We start from the raw sequence: 15,608 nt of genomic DNA, 5'->3' as shown, positions 1-15,608 counted from the left end.
AGGGACATCGAGTGCAACCTAATAATATCCATAAAGCCAACTAACCTAGTGACTTGAACCATATAACCTCTTGCTTGAAATTCACAACACTCAACCACTCAAGCTAACCCATTAGGCTATATAAACCATCTTATAATGTACATATCTATACCAAATAAACCCCCATAAAGGCGAACCTATGTGCATAAATATAAGCCAAATCTAATTATTTGATCTAATGTCTTCATTAAAAATCAAGTCTTGAAAACAATGTCATGTCAAATATAACCTCTAAGTCAACTCATGCTAGGTTCAAAAGCCTTCAATAATCAAAGCAAAAGAACTGTCACTACATTAAAATTAAGAATTTGGATTGAATCAATAACCATATAAGGAAATCTCAAGGTAGTGTAAACACATGCTGGACATTTATTGCATAAATATGAGTCATATCCTCATATAAGTGTCACCAACTTAGAGTCAAAGGAATTTGATTGTATTTAGTACCAACTCTCAAGTCCTAAGTCAAGTTTAATCAAGAGCACAAAATGCGGGGCATTACATATGAGGTATGCACATATTGTTTTGCAAGAAAGTAATGATTTTTACATGCGTCTGGTGTTTCAAGTTTGAAGACTCCAACCGTCCTTGTGTGCTTTGCTACACCAAGCTTAGCACTCAAGTGACTTCGACTCACCATTTGTACTTATCTATGCACATTGTGTTGTATTCTCTATTTATATTATTGTTTTCTAGGTGTTATATTGAACCACTATACATGTTTGTGCTATTATTTTGCTTCTACAATGGTCTACTCAAAATAAAAAATAAAAAAGGAAAAAAAGAGAGTAAAGACAAACCTTGCCTTTTGTTATCTATTTTTTGTGTACATATAATTTTAGTGTGTTCTATGGTTGCTAGTTACTTTATATTTTTTCGTGTGCACCCTACACTCATTGAAGTTGAACATGGATAAATATATTATTAAGAGTATCTAAGACAAACAAGATAAGAATAAAAGTAACAATTAAATATTTTGGAACCAAAATCCAAGAGAAGTACACTAAATCAAGGTGAAAACCTCCGAAGCAATGGGATAGGTAGTATACCAACACTTTCCTCACAATATACATCCACCTCAGAAACTAAGCAAGGCAAAGTAATTTCACCTACATTGCTAGGGAACGTAACTCCACCTACCTTACTTGATATGCATTGAAGACAAAAGGGTAAAAGTTCTCCATTTCTATACATCAACTAATGTAAATCTTGGGACAATTACTCATTTAATTTCATTTTAATACCATTAGGTTAGTGAGCATATGTTCTCTATATGGTTGTGGGTTTGGTTTCATCTTATACAAACTTGGCAATTTCATTTCCCCACGAATAAACATAATATTATTATAAAAATAATTGAAGATTATTTTGTAGCTCCTTGCTTAGTTTACTTAGCACTTTACTTACCTAATAGTTGAAAGTAAGTGCTCCAATAAATATGTTTTGTGTGGTTCAAAGTGAATGCTCTTGTTGGCCTTATGCATTGTTGTCCACAAACTTCTAACAAAAATTGACACTTTTTCTTTCTAGATTGGTTGCATTCTTTCTTAGGTTCATAATTGTTGTTTTATTGCCTTCAAGTTACTTGGTAGTGTTTAATTGATTCCTCAATAGACATGAGATATTTTTGCAACAACTCTATTTTCTTGGGTACCACTCCTTAATTCCCTTGTTTTTGTTCAAATTTCATGAGCTAATTTACAAGTTTTAGACTTTCATAGCTAATATGTCACCTTGATCCCTCTTCAACCCCTTTATTTTCCTTCCATACTTTGCAACTAAATGTTTTAATGGTAAATCAACACTAGATGTTGATCATTTTTTTCCTTAGGGGTTTTGATATCCCATTGATTTTCCACGTGTCAGGTCGGTGGCCCTTTCCACCATTTGATTTTCCTTAACAATGCTTGGATCTATCATACCTCATTTCCTCGACTCTTTATAACTATCCATGTGTAGTGTTACCGTAGTTTCTGCTATTGAGTGGACCACCATTTATTTGAATGGTTATCACATGATGTTCATTTCCTTGACTCTTTGCTAGCCATCCATGTGTATGGCTAGGGACAATACAATTATTGAGATTTCTCAACAACATACATAAACTTCTATCTCAACACCTTGACCTATCACTCATCGTCATGCTAACACATGTCCCCTACACGTGGCACACTGCTAGCCCCCCCAACCATTGGTTCTCCCAATGCCTTTTCCTACTAGCTAGCCAAAGTCCTTGTTTTCCTGCTATCCCATTCATCATCCTTGTGTATGACTAGCATACCTTTGTTGTTAGATTCTTTTAGTTAGATCAAATGTTTATGCTCCTATCATTTTGGCACAAAACTCTGGTTTCAAATTCTCACTAACCGTCCATGTGTATATTTAGCAGCCTTCAACAATTAGAAAACCTTTATGAATAACAATGGCCTATGCTTTTCCTTCATTGTTCAGATTCCTCAATCATTCAATGCATGCCCCTAAAATGTAGTGTTCTAATGTCATCTCTCATGCCTATTAATTAATTTATGACTTTATACCTACCTCCCTCTCATGATATTACACAACATGACCATATCATGTATCCTTGATGAAATATCCTCTCACATTCTTTACAATACAAACCAATAGTACATTCCACACATCATCAAGCAAGTTCAAGGATGAAGGTACATTGTCACCAAAACATTATCTAGCTTGCATTTAATTAGGGTATCACCCACACATAAAGCAAGAGCATTTTCTAGTGAAGATAATCATGCAATCAAAAATTTGTATGAAGTGAGGTAAGATCTAAATAGCTAACATATTTCCCTCCATATAAAGAGTGCACAACGAGATATAATAGGATTAGAAACTGCATAGGACATAACATTTTCAAAACTATATCCCTAGTCCATAATTTATTCCTTGGCCTCCAAATTATTCATCTCCTACTGTATAAAGTTCTTGAAAAGCAAAAAAAATTACCCACTTGCATGGCCACCTTACCTAAATCCACAAAGTTTATTTTGAAGACACACACCACTGCAAACAAGCTAGACCAAGCTAGGAGATTTTATTAGGCACACCTATGGGAAAGCTGAAGTGGTGGTGGTGACAATTTTGCAAGGTAAGGAGAGATGGGAAGAAGTTGAAGGTCAATTATGCTCTTAAATTTTGAAATGGAATATAGGAGATTATCATCTCACTTAAAGGTAGAATTTCCACCCTCATATCCATAAAGGAGAGCTATGAGGGAATCCACATCTAACTACAAAGCCTAAACCCATATCTTAAAGTGGAGGTTGCAAGATTAGGATTTAATGCATATGTATTAGATAAATTTCCATGCAAATATTAACCTCTAATGATGGTTGTCTAATAGATTGCAAAAATCAGAAGCCCTCAAGGAATTCAAGCAAAGAGGAGAACTTTGCACCTCCCAAAGTTCTACATTCATAATATTTAGTAAGCCTTCTTCTACCCCCAGGACAATTAGAGTGCCATGTCCAAACACCTGACCTAAAATTCAAAGCCACCCAAGGTCATGGAATCCCAAAGCTGAGCTATAAAAGACATTAGCCTTTATGACCCAAGGGTTCCTTGGGGATGAAATATTATATAAAAGATGAACACCAAACAGGTAGAAGTAATTGGGTGCTAAAAAGTTAAGAAGGTGATCCCAAACAAGAGTGGAAAAATGAGAAGAAAAAATAGAAGCACACTTTAAGAGAAGAAACAAGAAGGTATAAAGGGGGCCATCAAAGAGTGAAGGCATATGAAGTAACACCAAAAGTAGATAACAAATAGGGTCACCCAATGAGATTTTCTTGCGAAGGTAGTTGACAGGGGATAAGAATTACTCGCTCAGGACATGGTGGGATACTAACTAGCAATGTGTCAAATGTTCCTTCACCACATTGAAAATACCAAACTAGCTTGTGGGAGGCGGAAATTCCCCATGATTAACACATGCAACATGTATCCCTTGCCACTTATAGCCCACCATTGTTCTTGACAATTACATGTTAGATATAGGAACCAAATTTAGTTTCATGATTGAACCATCCTCTGCCTTACCAAGGAAATGGAATCTTGTAATGTAATAAATATGAACAATGCCCTAGGAGCAAGGCGTTAAGAAATTTCATATTCGAGCAAGATAAGGTTTTGTAAGAAATATTTATGCTCTATTATTAATATTGAGAAGCCTTTTCCTGGCCAAATATTTACGCCATAATGCGTCCCCTTCTGAAATCCACTCTCCTTTTTGCCTACCTGTCATCCCTGTGCACCTTACGATAAAATGTTAGACGATTAGAAAAACTTCAACTGTCGGATCAAAATAGTTACAAATTGGTCGCCGATCTTGGGTCATGGAACAATTAGTGAACAACCCAAAACTCCCTGCGGATTGCAACTCGCCCGTGTTGGGTAATGGATTCTGAAGCCATGAATAAGCTTCATCGTTGAAGGCCCATATGAAGAAGGCAGAAAAGCACTGGCAAAGAATGGCAGAGAATGTACCATGTGTGCCAACTTAGTGTACTTGAGGAAATGAATTGAGACCCAACACCCATTCCCAAGTTCTGGTGTTAACTTTAGGCTGACAGTTGCGAAAACGAGGTGCCTGCGGTTCTGTACGAAGGAGAGTCGTTGCAGTAATCGCCACAGCTACCTTACCATCTCTGAAACGTTGGATGCCTTTTGACTGAGATTATTCCGGGAAGAAGCCCTATTGATTATGGCAGACCTGTTGGGGAGGTTAGCATTTACAGTTCCCTTCAATCCATTGCTAAATTTCTTCAGTACTTCATGTAACAAAGGCATATTTTTAAGGTATTCAATTGCTCGGTGAATTTCTTCATTAATTTGATTTAAATTAACAAAGGCATAACTTTAAGTTCTGAACGAGGAATGAATTTTTCTGAACGAAAAACCGTAAATCTCCCACCCACCGTATTTGATACATCTTCTCTACATCTATTATTACACCACAATAGCTTGCCTTCAACGCAGGTTTCATGGAAATCCTTTTACAATCAAAATATTGAAAACTTCAAATAGCCCAATCACAGAGTTCTGCATATTTCTATTCGTCCGTGTTTCACCTTTGTTGGAAGTTCAGTACCTTGATGCAGAAAGGAAACACAAATGCAAAGAAAACAGAAAACCCCACCAGGACTCCTCCGACCACACCGAAGAAATCATGTTTGTATCCGAAGTAATCCTCCACGAATTTATTCAGTGGTTTTGGTCCCTCGCCCACTACATCTATTAGGGTTGTAATGTCGCCATACTGTGAGGCAATTAGGCCATAGACAGTCCAGGCAGCCGAGCATATCCAGTAGTACAAATTTATACATTCAAAAAGATAATTCAAATTATGGGTGTAATAGATTACATATCCTTGAAAGTACCCCCACATCTCAATGATAAAATCAACTCTTTAAAAAGATTCGGTTAATATTTTTTACTTCATGTTTCAGCTCACAAATGTTCAAAATCAAACACAAACAACTACAAAAGGTTATCCTTCTGTCTGCTCCCTCAACCTCCAAATAGTACTGCGCACTATTACAACACTTAGGAGTACTGAAACAAGAAAACGGTACATGAGTAACATTAAGAAAATCCACAAGGAATATTTTTGAAGATCATAATCATAATGGCTAGTGCACATAAATGTGAGATACTAGCTGATACAGTTAAAGAAGCATATACAAAATTTTTACTTATTAATAATATTCATACCAAACAAATAAACAGGAAGACATCCTATGGACAACTAAACTAGCATCCCATCACTGGAAAAGGCCAATAAATAAATAAGCTGGTTTGGCACTGAAACCCTCACATTTTCTTGGGTACATACTATCAAACAAATCCCCACTCCTCCCCCATGGAGACCATGAAACCAGTTACACACAAGTTGATCAAATAAGTTCTATAAAAACCCAGCTAGGTTTAACAGTTCAAAGTTCAAACCTGATTTCTAGCTCATTTCAAATATGAGGCAGCAGATTTTACTGTCAGTGACATGGACAATGTGATTGCTGAGCCAAAAATTTTGAGGTACAAATTAATGTGATTGGAGAAAACCAATGCAGCAAGGTAATGGATAGGAGGGCTCTATCGGCACTAATTCCTAAATTGATGTATTTATTGTGTCTTATAATATTGTTATAAGATATCAGATTTGACTCTTGACATAGGATGGATTGAACTTTGCACGTTTTGGTTCTGTAACTTCACTCAGTTCTCAATGGTGATTTGATATATGTTGTTTTGATGAAATTGTGTACTTGAATATGTTAATTTTGAATTATATTCAGCGTTATGATGTTGATGTGCTATCTAAATTAAATGTAAAAAAACATTATTTTTACATATCATATATGCAAAAATTCATTATAAAGTTTTACCCTAGCCCTTAGACCTTTAGATATCAATTATTTATACACCTATTGTATGCATCCTCTGAAATCCTTTGACCCTCAAAGATCAATGATCTATACACATGTTTCCTTTGACCCCAAAGACCAATGATTTATACGCCTGTTGTACCCATCCTCTAGATGTATTTCACTTAGAAAATTACCTCTTCTATGGATCATAGAATAATTATTATTTAAAGGTAGAGAGTTATTAGCATATGGACAGAGAGATTGGCTTCCTCTGCCGATCATACAGGAATTATGATTCAGAACTTCAGAGTTGTTAGCATAGGAATGGAGAGTCATTAGTATAGGTCATGGATAAAAACCATTGAAATTTCAATTTTACATATAGCTTCTAATGTGAAGAGAGGCAATATCTACCGTAGAAGCAGTAATTTCTGATTCCTTTCTTTGTGTTTTGGTTTTGGTTGTCTTACCTTCATAAGGAGAGGAAGCGAATATAATTTTTTTACTCGAAAATAAATGTTGTTTAACTTTAAATCCACATAGGATTTGGAGATTAGTCACATCATTCTCCTTGAGATTTTCATTAATCAAGATCTTCATTTAACAGTCACCCAAAAAGGATATTTTGGGGCCTCTTCCAGAGAAATCTTTTGGCTTTTTTTGGTTGATTTTGATTAAAATATGAAGAGAGATGGATATTTTGGGGCCTCTTCCAGAGAAATCTTTTGGCTTTTTTTGGTTGATTTTGATTAAAATATGAAGAGAGATTGAGACAAATGTATTTTTAAAAGATTGAGTTAATAAAATTTGTGTATATTAAGAGTTTTCAAAATTTCTACATTCAAAAATATAATTCAAATTATAGAAAATTGTGATTTCACCAAAAATCATGTCATTAAATCTATTGAAAATGCCAAAAAGGAATCTTATTCAACTAAGACATTAACTGTGAAATTATTGATATTTCGTTTCAGTGGCTACTTCAACATTGTTGTATATGTTTAGGGTTTTCTTTCTCAAGAAAAGGTATGATCTGAATTTTCATTTTCATTCATTGTCTTATTCAGGAATTTTTTGTAGCACTGGTTTGTCTTCTGAGTTTTTTTTTCAGTGTGATTAAGAGGTTGTTGTTGAGGGTTTTTATATTTCTATATTTGTGCTAATAGTTTCCAGTAAATTAACTTTTGAGAATCGAGAAGTTTGGAAACTCTCCTTGTAGAGTGTTTTTGTGGGCAATATTAAGTAAAATCCAAACATGCTGATATATATGTATACACATATATTTAAATGGTGTATATAGTATATCTATACTCTGTTTACCTGTATTAATACTATGTTGCCCAATGCTTATTATTTTCATTGGAGGCATGCCATAGTAATACAATCTAAAACTTGGATTTTGCAGGATCGTCGCCTAGGGCATGAGGCTGTTGCCTGAGCACATCGTGAGAATCCAACTAATGATAAAATCTCCAACCGAAACAGTGACAACACTGGGGAAGGTGAAGTCAGCGGCCCCAGTCAGAGAATGAGGCAGAGATTGTGATGACGATCATGGGATTTTTTTCACTTGGGAAATTACCTCCTCTGTGGATCATAGAAGAATTATTATTTAAAGGTAGAGAGTTATTAGCACATCGATAGAGAGATTGGCTTCCTCTGTGAATCATACAGGAATTATGATTTAGAACTTTAGAGTTGTTAGCATAGGAATGGAGAGTCATTAGTATATGCAATGGATAAAAACCATTGAAATTTCAATTTTACATGTAGCTTCTCAACTGAAGAGAGGCAATGTCTACTGTAGAAGCAGTAATTTCAGATTCCTTTCTTTGCGTTTTCTTTTTTGCTGTCTTACCTTCGTATGGAGAGGAAGAAGAGAGAATTGTTTTACTAAAAAATAAATGTTGTTTAACTTGAAATCCACACAGGATTTGGAGATTAGTCACATCCTTCTCCTCAAGATTTTCATTAATCAAGATCTTCATTTAACAGTCACCCAAAGAAGATATTTTGGGGCCTTTTCCAGAGAAATCTTTTGAATTTTTTTTGGTTGATTTTGATTAAAATATGAAGAAAGATCGAGGGTAATGTATTTTTTAATAATTGAGTTAATAATACTCAAATTTAAATTAAATATGTTTAGGGTTTTCTTTCTCAAGAAAAGGTATGATCTGAATTTTCATTTTCATTCATTGTCTTATTCAGGAAATTCTTGTAGCATTGGTTTGTCTTCTAAGGTCTTTTTCAGTGTGATTGAGAGGTTGTTGTTGAGGGTTTTTCTATTTCTATATTTGTGCTAATAGTTTCCAGTAAATTAACTTTTGAGAATCGAGAAGTTTGGAAACTCTCCTTGTATAGTGTTTTTGTGGGCAGTATTAAGTAAAATCCAAACATGCTGATACATATGTATACATATATATTCAAATGGTGTATATAGTATATCTATACTCTGTTTACCTGTATTAATACTCTGTGGCCCAATGCTTATTATTTTCATTGGAGGCATCCCATAGTAATACAATCTAAAACCTGGATCTGTAATACAATCTAAAACTTGGATTTTGCAGGATCGTCACCTAGGGCACGAGGCTGTTGCCCAAGCACGTTGTGAGAATCCAGCTAATGACAAAATCTCCAACCCAAACAGTGACAACACTGGTGAAGGTGAAGTCAGCAGCCCCAGTCACAGAATGAGGCAGAGATTGTGATGACGATCATGGGATTTTTTTCACTTACGAAATTATCTCCTCTGTGGATCATAGAAGAATTATTATTTAAAGGTAGAGAGTTATTATCACATGGACAGAGAGATTGGCTTCCTCTGCGGATCATACAGGAATTATGATTTAGAACTTCAGAGTTGTTAGCATAGGAACGGAGAGTCATCAGTATATGCAATGGATAAAAACCATTGAAATTTCAATTTTACATGTAGCTTCTCATGTGAAGAGAGGCAATGTCTACTGTAGAAGCAGTAATTTCAGATTCCTCTCTTTGTGTTTTCTTTTTTGCTGTCTTACCTTCGTATGGAGAGGAAGCGGAGAGAATTGTTTTACTAAAAAATAAATGTTGTTTAACTTGAAATCCACACAGGATTTGGAGATTAGTCACATCCTTCTCCTCAAGATTTTCATTAATCAAGATCTTCATTTAACAGTCACCCAAAGAAGATATTTTGGGGCATTTTCCAGAGAAATCTATCGAATTTTTTTTGGTTGATTTTGATTAAAATATGAAGAGAGATTGAGGGAAATGTATTTTTAAATCATTGAGTTAATAATACTCAAATTTAAATTAAAAAAATATATTCAGGTAACAATGTCAATCTAAACCATTAGACAGTAAATGTTCAAAGTTTGCTTGTGCATGGTAAAGGGTGAAAATATTAAAATGGAGTCATGATATAAGCTTTGGGAATTACATATCTGAGTGAAAATAAATAAACAATTGAGCTTCTAAATGGCCTCTAGACTCAAGAGTCCAAAAACATCATACTATTAACCAAATGAGTACATAACTCATTAACATCACGAATTTGAAGTTTACTTGCTCTTGGTGAATGGCTCCAAAAGCTACTGCCATTCAATTTTTTAAAACAGTTGGCAGGGGCAACATGGGGCAACAAATATGTTTCAATTAGTTGGCATCATTAACTACCCTATTCCCCTTCTATGTTTCCATATTTGAATCACATAATCCCTATCTCATGGTGGGTAGTTTGTTGTTGCTTCCCATTTTTTGTCCTCTCTTCCAGTTCTTCAATCGTTCTCTGGGAAAGTGAATGGCTAGATTATTGTTTGCACAACATGTATTTCAGTTTTAAGACACTGGTATCCATACCTTCTCGTACTAATGGAAATTTCAAGTCTTTTATGATCTAGAACTTTAAGTACCTAAAACTTTCCATTTCTAAGATGATATAAAATTGTAGTTACTTGATTTATTCATTAATCTGCAATTTCTGAACCTCTATTCATAGAATTGTCTACCCAAAATGTATTCATTCTTCTAGTGCAAGTTCTTCGCGATTTGGACATATTGGGGCCTATGTAAAAGGCATTCCCACAAATGAACCATTTATTTCAATTATCTAACCTTGAAAGGCTAAATTGTGTCAACTGAATCTAGCATATCCTAAGAAAGTCCAAGAATTTATCCGGGGACTCCACACCACAGTACTAATCATATAGAGACATGCTTTAATTTTATAAACATTCAGTGGTTCATAATAACTCTTTCATTCACAAAATTGAAGAAAAAAAGAGGAATAGACTAACAAAAAAGAAAAAAAAAAAGGCTTACTGTACATTATAGAGTAGCAATCACTATAAAGCTTCAAAAGCCAAAGTATTATAACATGTTTTATGTATTTTTATTCTATTACAAAAACCATAGCAGGTATGTAACTCATATTCATATTTCTAGTAATATAAGTTACATAAGTTGTACTTTAACCCAAAAACAAAATGAAGGGAAAAAAAGCTTTGCATAATAAAGATGAACACACATGGACTAGTTATCAGCCAACTAATGAAGCTGTAAAGCTTCAAAAGCCAAAGTATTCAAACATGTTTGATGTATATTTATTGTTATGTCGCTCTGGTTCATATTTTAAGTCATATGCATTGTAACTCTGCATAACAAAGGTGATGCCAACAAGCGCAACTTTGGATATAATACAAAGGTGAGGCCAGCAAGTGCAACTTTGGATATAATACTAGAAAAATCCGTATTAATTCATAATAAAAATTTGTTATATGAGTAAATATTTTATTGGATCTGTCCCGATTAGGAAGCAGGGTGGCTTAATTCATAACCATTCAATGGGAAAACACAGGTCAATTATGGAATAGAAGAGACAAATAAATCAAACTATTTGTGGTGACCATTTTAGGTGTCGATAATTATATAATGTTCCTTATAGAATGAGACCATTTTACAGTGTCCCTTGCAAGAGTATCAATAGGGTCGATAAATTTTTTAAGAAGTTGATAATATGGAGCTAAAAGGGAGCGCACATCATAAGATGCAAGGACCACCATACTCACAGCCCTAATGCTTTTTCCAATTGATGTTTTTGGTTACAACCTTTGGAAAAGGAGTTGGGACTGAAGGTTGTGCCCACCTTCAAAATATTGAAGGGTAAAAAGATTGTTAAAGAAGTGATAGGAGCAAGATTAAATGATCTGGTACAAGCTATTGAGATTGTAAAATCAAGTTCATACATTTACAAATTGGTTGGCTTTTTTCATTTTCAGATTTTGTAAATTGATATCCTATCAATAAAGTGTTTTGTGTTTGAACATGAAATGGTACTATTTCTCAAATTGAGATGGCATGTTTTCCTCAATGTTGTCCTCAATTTATGCCTTAGGCAAAGGAGTTGTAACATGAAATGGTACTATGTCTCAAATTGAGATGGCATGTTTTTCTCAATGTTGTCCTCAACTTATGCCTTAGGCAAAGGAGTTGGGACTGAAGGTTGTGCCCACCTTCAAAGTATTGAAGGGTAAAAGGATTGTTAAAGAAGCGACAAGATCAATACTAAATGATCTGGTACAAGTTATTGAGATTGTAAAATCAAGTTCATACCTTTACAAATTGGTTGGCTTTCTTCATTTTCAGATTTTGTAAATTGATATCCTATCAATAAAGTGTTTTGTGTTTGAACATGAAATGGTACTATTTCTCAAATTGAGATGGCATGTTGTCCTCAATTTATGCCTTACGACGTTTCTTTTGCAACATCTGGTGCAAATGCTAGTTAGCTGAATAATTTCACCTATCTCTTGGATTATTCGATGAACAAAGATTTATTTTGTAAATTAGATTATATCTCTTTCTTCTCCTTTCTAGTTAAATTAACTTTGTTCCTTTGCTTAAGAGACTTGCATGTTTATTGGATTACTCGAGGGGCTCAAATTACTTTTGAAAAACATATAGTAGATATGTTTCTCTTAATTCCAAGTTAACTAAATTAGTTGTGAACATCACTTCAATTTTTTCACATAAGGACTATTTCAAACTCTTATCCCTTTGGCCATGTGATAAGAATATGTGTACTGATGAACTATTCTATGTAGGAGGCACATTCCTTCACATGTTAGAATAACGGCTCATTCTTTCATCATATTAGCATATAATTAAGTATAATTAACAAATCGAAATATATTATAATTAGGAGTGACTAAAAACTAATAATTGTAGCGTTTAATTGAGAAGCATAGTTTTATTATTATGATAAAAAAGTAACATAAATTCCAAAACTCTTAAATCGCTATTTGACAAGGAACGTTTGTAGATTCAATATCATTACTTAGACACATTACACATAAAATTTATATATTATAATGTTTTTAGTGAGTGATCTAATTCTTTGCTATGGATATGTTCTCAACTCTAAGGATTAATGCCATTGATCGTGAAAACTCTTTAAGGAGATAAATTATCAAACAATTGTTCATTAAGTTTTTTGTTTTATAATTCAAAAGAAAATAATTAACATTTATTTTAAATTTAAATATTTTTATCTCAATCTTATTATATAAATTTCTAAATTATATCAAGTGGATAATAACTAGACTAGAAGCTTTTCTCGACTAGTAAATATTGTCAAAAGACACACAAGTATAGGATACAAGTTGACCAAGTATTTTAAAGCATATATAGATAGCGAAACTAAAAATCTAAATAAATATAATGAACTAACTAACCATTTCAAAGCATAAATAAACCCACTAGACTAGATATGTAGATAAACACAAACTCCTCCTTGAAAGTTAGCTCTAGATCTTTAATCAAAAAAATCTGAATCTAACTTTAGAAGTTGTGAATTACATTTCCATATAATAGAAAATTTGGTTGTTACACAATTCAAACTTGCAAACATGTAGTGGAAATTTCCAAGTCATAGCTTCATGTCTTATGAATTCAAAATCTTAGTTAGTGAATGAGCAAGGGCCTTCTTCATCCTCTCCTTGGCAGTTACAAGAAAAACTAGCTACAACGAATTTCTGTGACAAAGGAAACATAATAACTTGATTGTGGGTACCATTGAGTTGAATAACTACCACGGGATATCCTTCAATAAAAGATAATATGTAGTTGCATTTACATATGAAGCAACACTCACTTGTTTTATCATACTCTAAAACACTTAACATAGATTCATGCACCTTTCTTGAAACAACCTACAACTTTTCCCACATAGCATTATCACTAGCTTCATGTAGATAATGAACTCCATCAAAAACCATGGAAAAAACACATAACATTTATTAATTTGATCAACAAAAAATGCATATTCTAAACATTATATGTTTTTATCCTTTCTCGTTTACATTTTGTGATGAGTTTTACTTGAAATCTAGCAAAAAATTGTGAGAATGGTAGATTTGAATTTTTAAATCTATACATATTAAATGCAATAGGTTTTTTTAAGGGCTATGAATATGTTTATGCATTCAAAAATACATTTTAAACAATGAAACAAATATCTAACCAAAAATTGTGTCATTAGATTTTAACGAGAAGGAACAAACATAAAACAATGAAACTTTGCTTAAAATAAATATGTTAACAAATTTCCATACAACTTTGAAATTTAAATGCCATTTTGTATATACCATTGTAAAATTTAAATTCACCATGTAATTAATATTCAAGTTACAAATAGATGTAATACTTTGAAAGATGCATACACATCTTATATGGAAAGAAAAGTAAAACATCTAGTAGTTTTTTTTTGTTTTTGTTTTTGTTTTTTCAATTAAATACCAATAAAATATTAACAATTACATTTGTATGACTTAGCACAAATTGAAAAGTAAATTTTGTCAATTGAATGGTATTAAATATGATTGTACCAAGATGCAGAGATATCATGACCCCTTGGTTCCCAGATTTTTACCCCTCTACGACAATAATTACAAAGCTCCCCATTTGGGTCCGACTTCCAAACTTTCTGGCTCATCTATGAAATGATTCAATGTTTACAGGCATCAAAAACACGCTGGGTTGCTTCCTAGGGCACAGATCTTATGCGAGGCTAAAGTGGATTTTATACTTTCGATGGGATCTATGTAGAAATTGACATTAGTAAAGGCTTTCCATGACAAATCAACCTGAATGTAGGTGATTTCCACTTGATCCAACTCCTGGACTATGAGAACACGACTTTTCGTTGCCGCCTCTGCCATGAAACAGGACACCTACAAAACTCCTGTGCTCAAAATACATTAAAACAAAAGACTAAATCTAAGGCTTAGAACGCATGCAACCCACCCCCTATGTAGGAAGAGGACTCCTCATCTTCAGATTAGGAGGAGAGTGAATCAAATGATGAAATGATCTCTTTAGATGAGAATGATGAGGAGAGTAGGGAGAATAGAAGCTTAGCAATTCACACAAAAATAGATAGTACTACTGCTTCGTTGGGAGTAGTAAAGCAAGCCCGCGTATTAGTTTCCTCAGAATCGTAAAAGGACGCAATAGCAACCTATCAGGCAATTCTTCAAGAAGCCTTTGCTGAATAGATGGGTGGAAATAACCAAATAGAAAAGGAAAAAAAGTAAATCCGAAAACCAGCCCAAAGCTAGGTGATACTTTTGTTTCTTTTACTATCTTTACCTTGATGTCTCCTTATAATTTTGTTTTGGTCTCTATGTGGAAACCCCCACATTCCAGGTGGGTATTGTAAACTCCATGTAAAACTATTTTTGATTAATGAATTTCTATGCCAAAATTTACAAAAAAGAAAAGAAAAGATGGATAGATATCAAATGATTGTATAAAAGTGTAGAGATATCAAATGATTAGGTAAAGCTGTAGAGATATAAGTTCCTATGTACTAGAACAATGATCATCTTCTTTACAATACGTGTTATAATGTCTAAAAGTGACATCACCCATCTATATAAATCAATTAAATAACAAATGAATTATCTTAATAATAACTATGTTAGAAAAATAATATTATCTAAATTAAATGATAGGCCAAACAAAAAAATATTACACATGCATACCAAATAAATTTGAGTATGTGATGTTATATGCCACCATAGAGACATGAAAAGGTATTTTGTTACACAAATACCAATTAAAGTTTACACTACTTAATATGCATTTACTATTATACATTTTGAAGAGAAAATGTTGTCTTCTTCCCTATACATTTGTGAG

General features: G+C 33.5%; 1 long non-coding RNA gene across 1 annotated transcript; it reads left to right on the top strand.

The window, feature by feature from the left end:
- Window positions 1-4,368: 4,368 nt before the first annotated feature.
- LOC149176957 (uncharacterized) lies at window positions 4,369-9,569 on the top strand. The gene is made up of 3 exons (XR_016258693.1): window positions 4,369-4,782; window positions 7,831-8,043; window positions 8,996-9,569. It is a non-coding gene; the product is annotated as an uncharacterized LOC149176957 (long non-coding RNA).
- Window positions 9,570-15,608: the final 6,039 nt, after the last annotated feature.

Source organism: Pinus tabuliformis, chromosome 4_1 (assembly GCF_031772625.1).
Source record: "Pinus tabuliformis cultivar Carrire ecotype Pingquan chromosome 4_1, CPIR1, whole genome shotgun sequence".
NCBI lineage: Eukaryota > Viridiplantae > Streptophyta > Pinopsida > Pinales > Pinaceae > Pinus > Pinus tabuliformis.
This window is presented reverse-complemented; position numbering and strand designations above follow the sequence as displayed.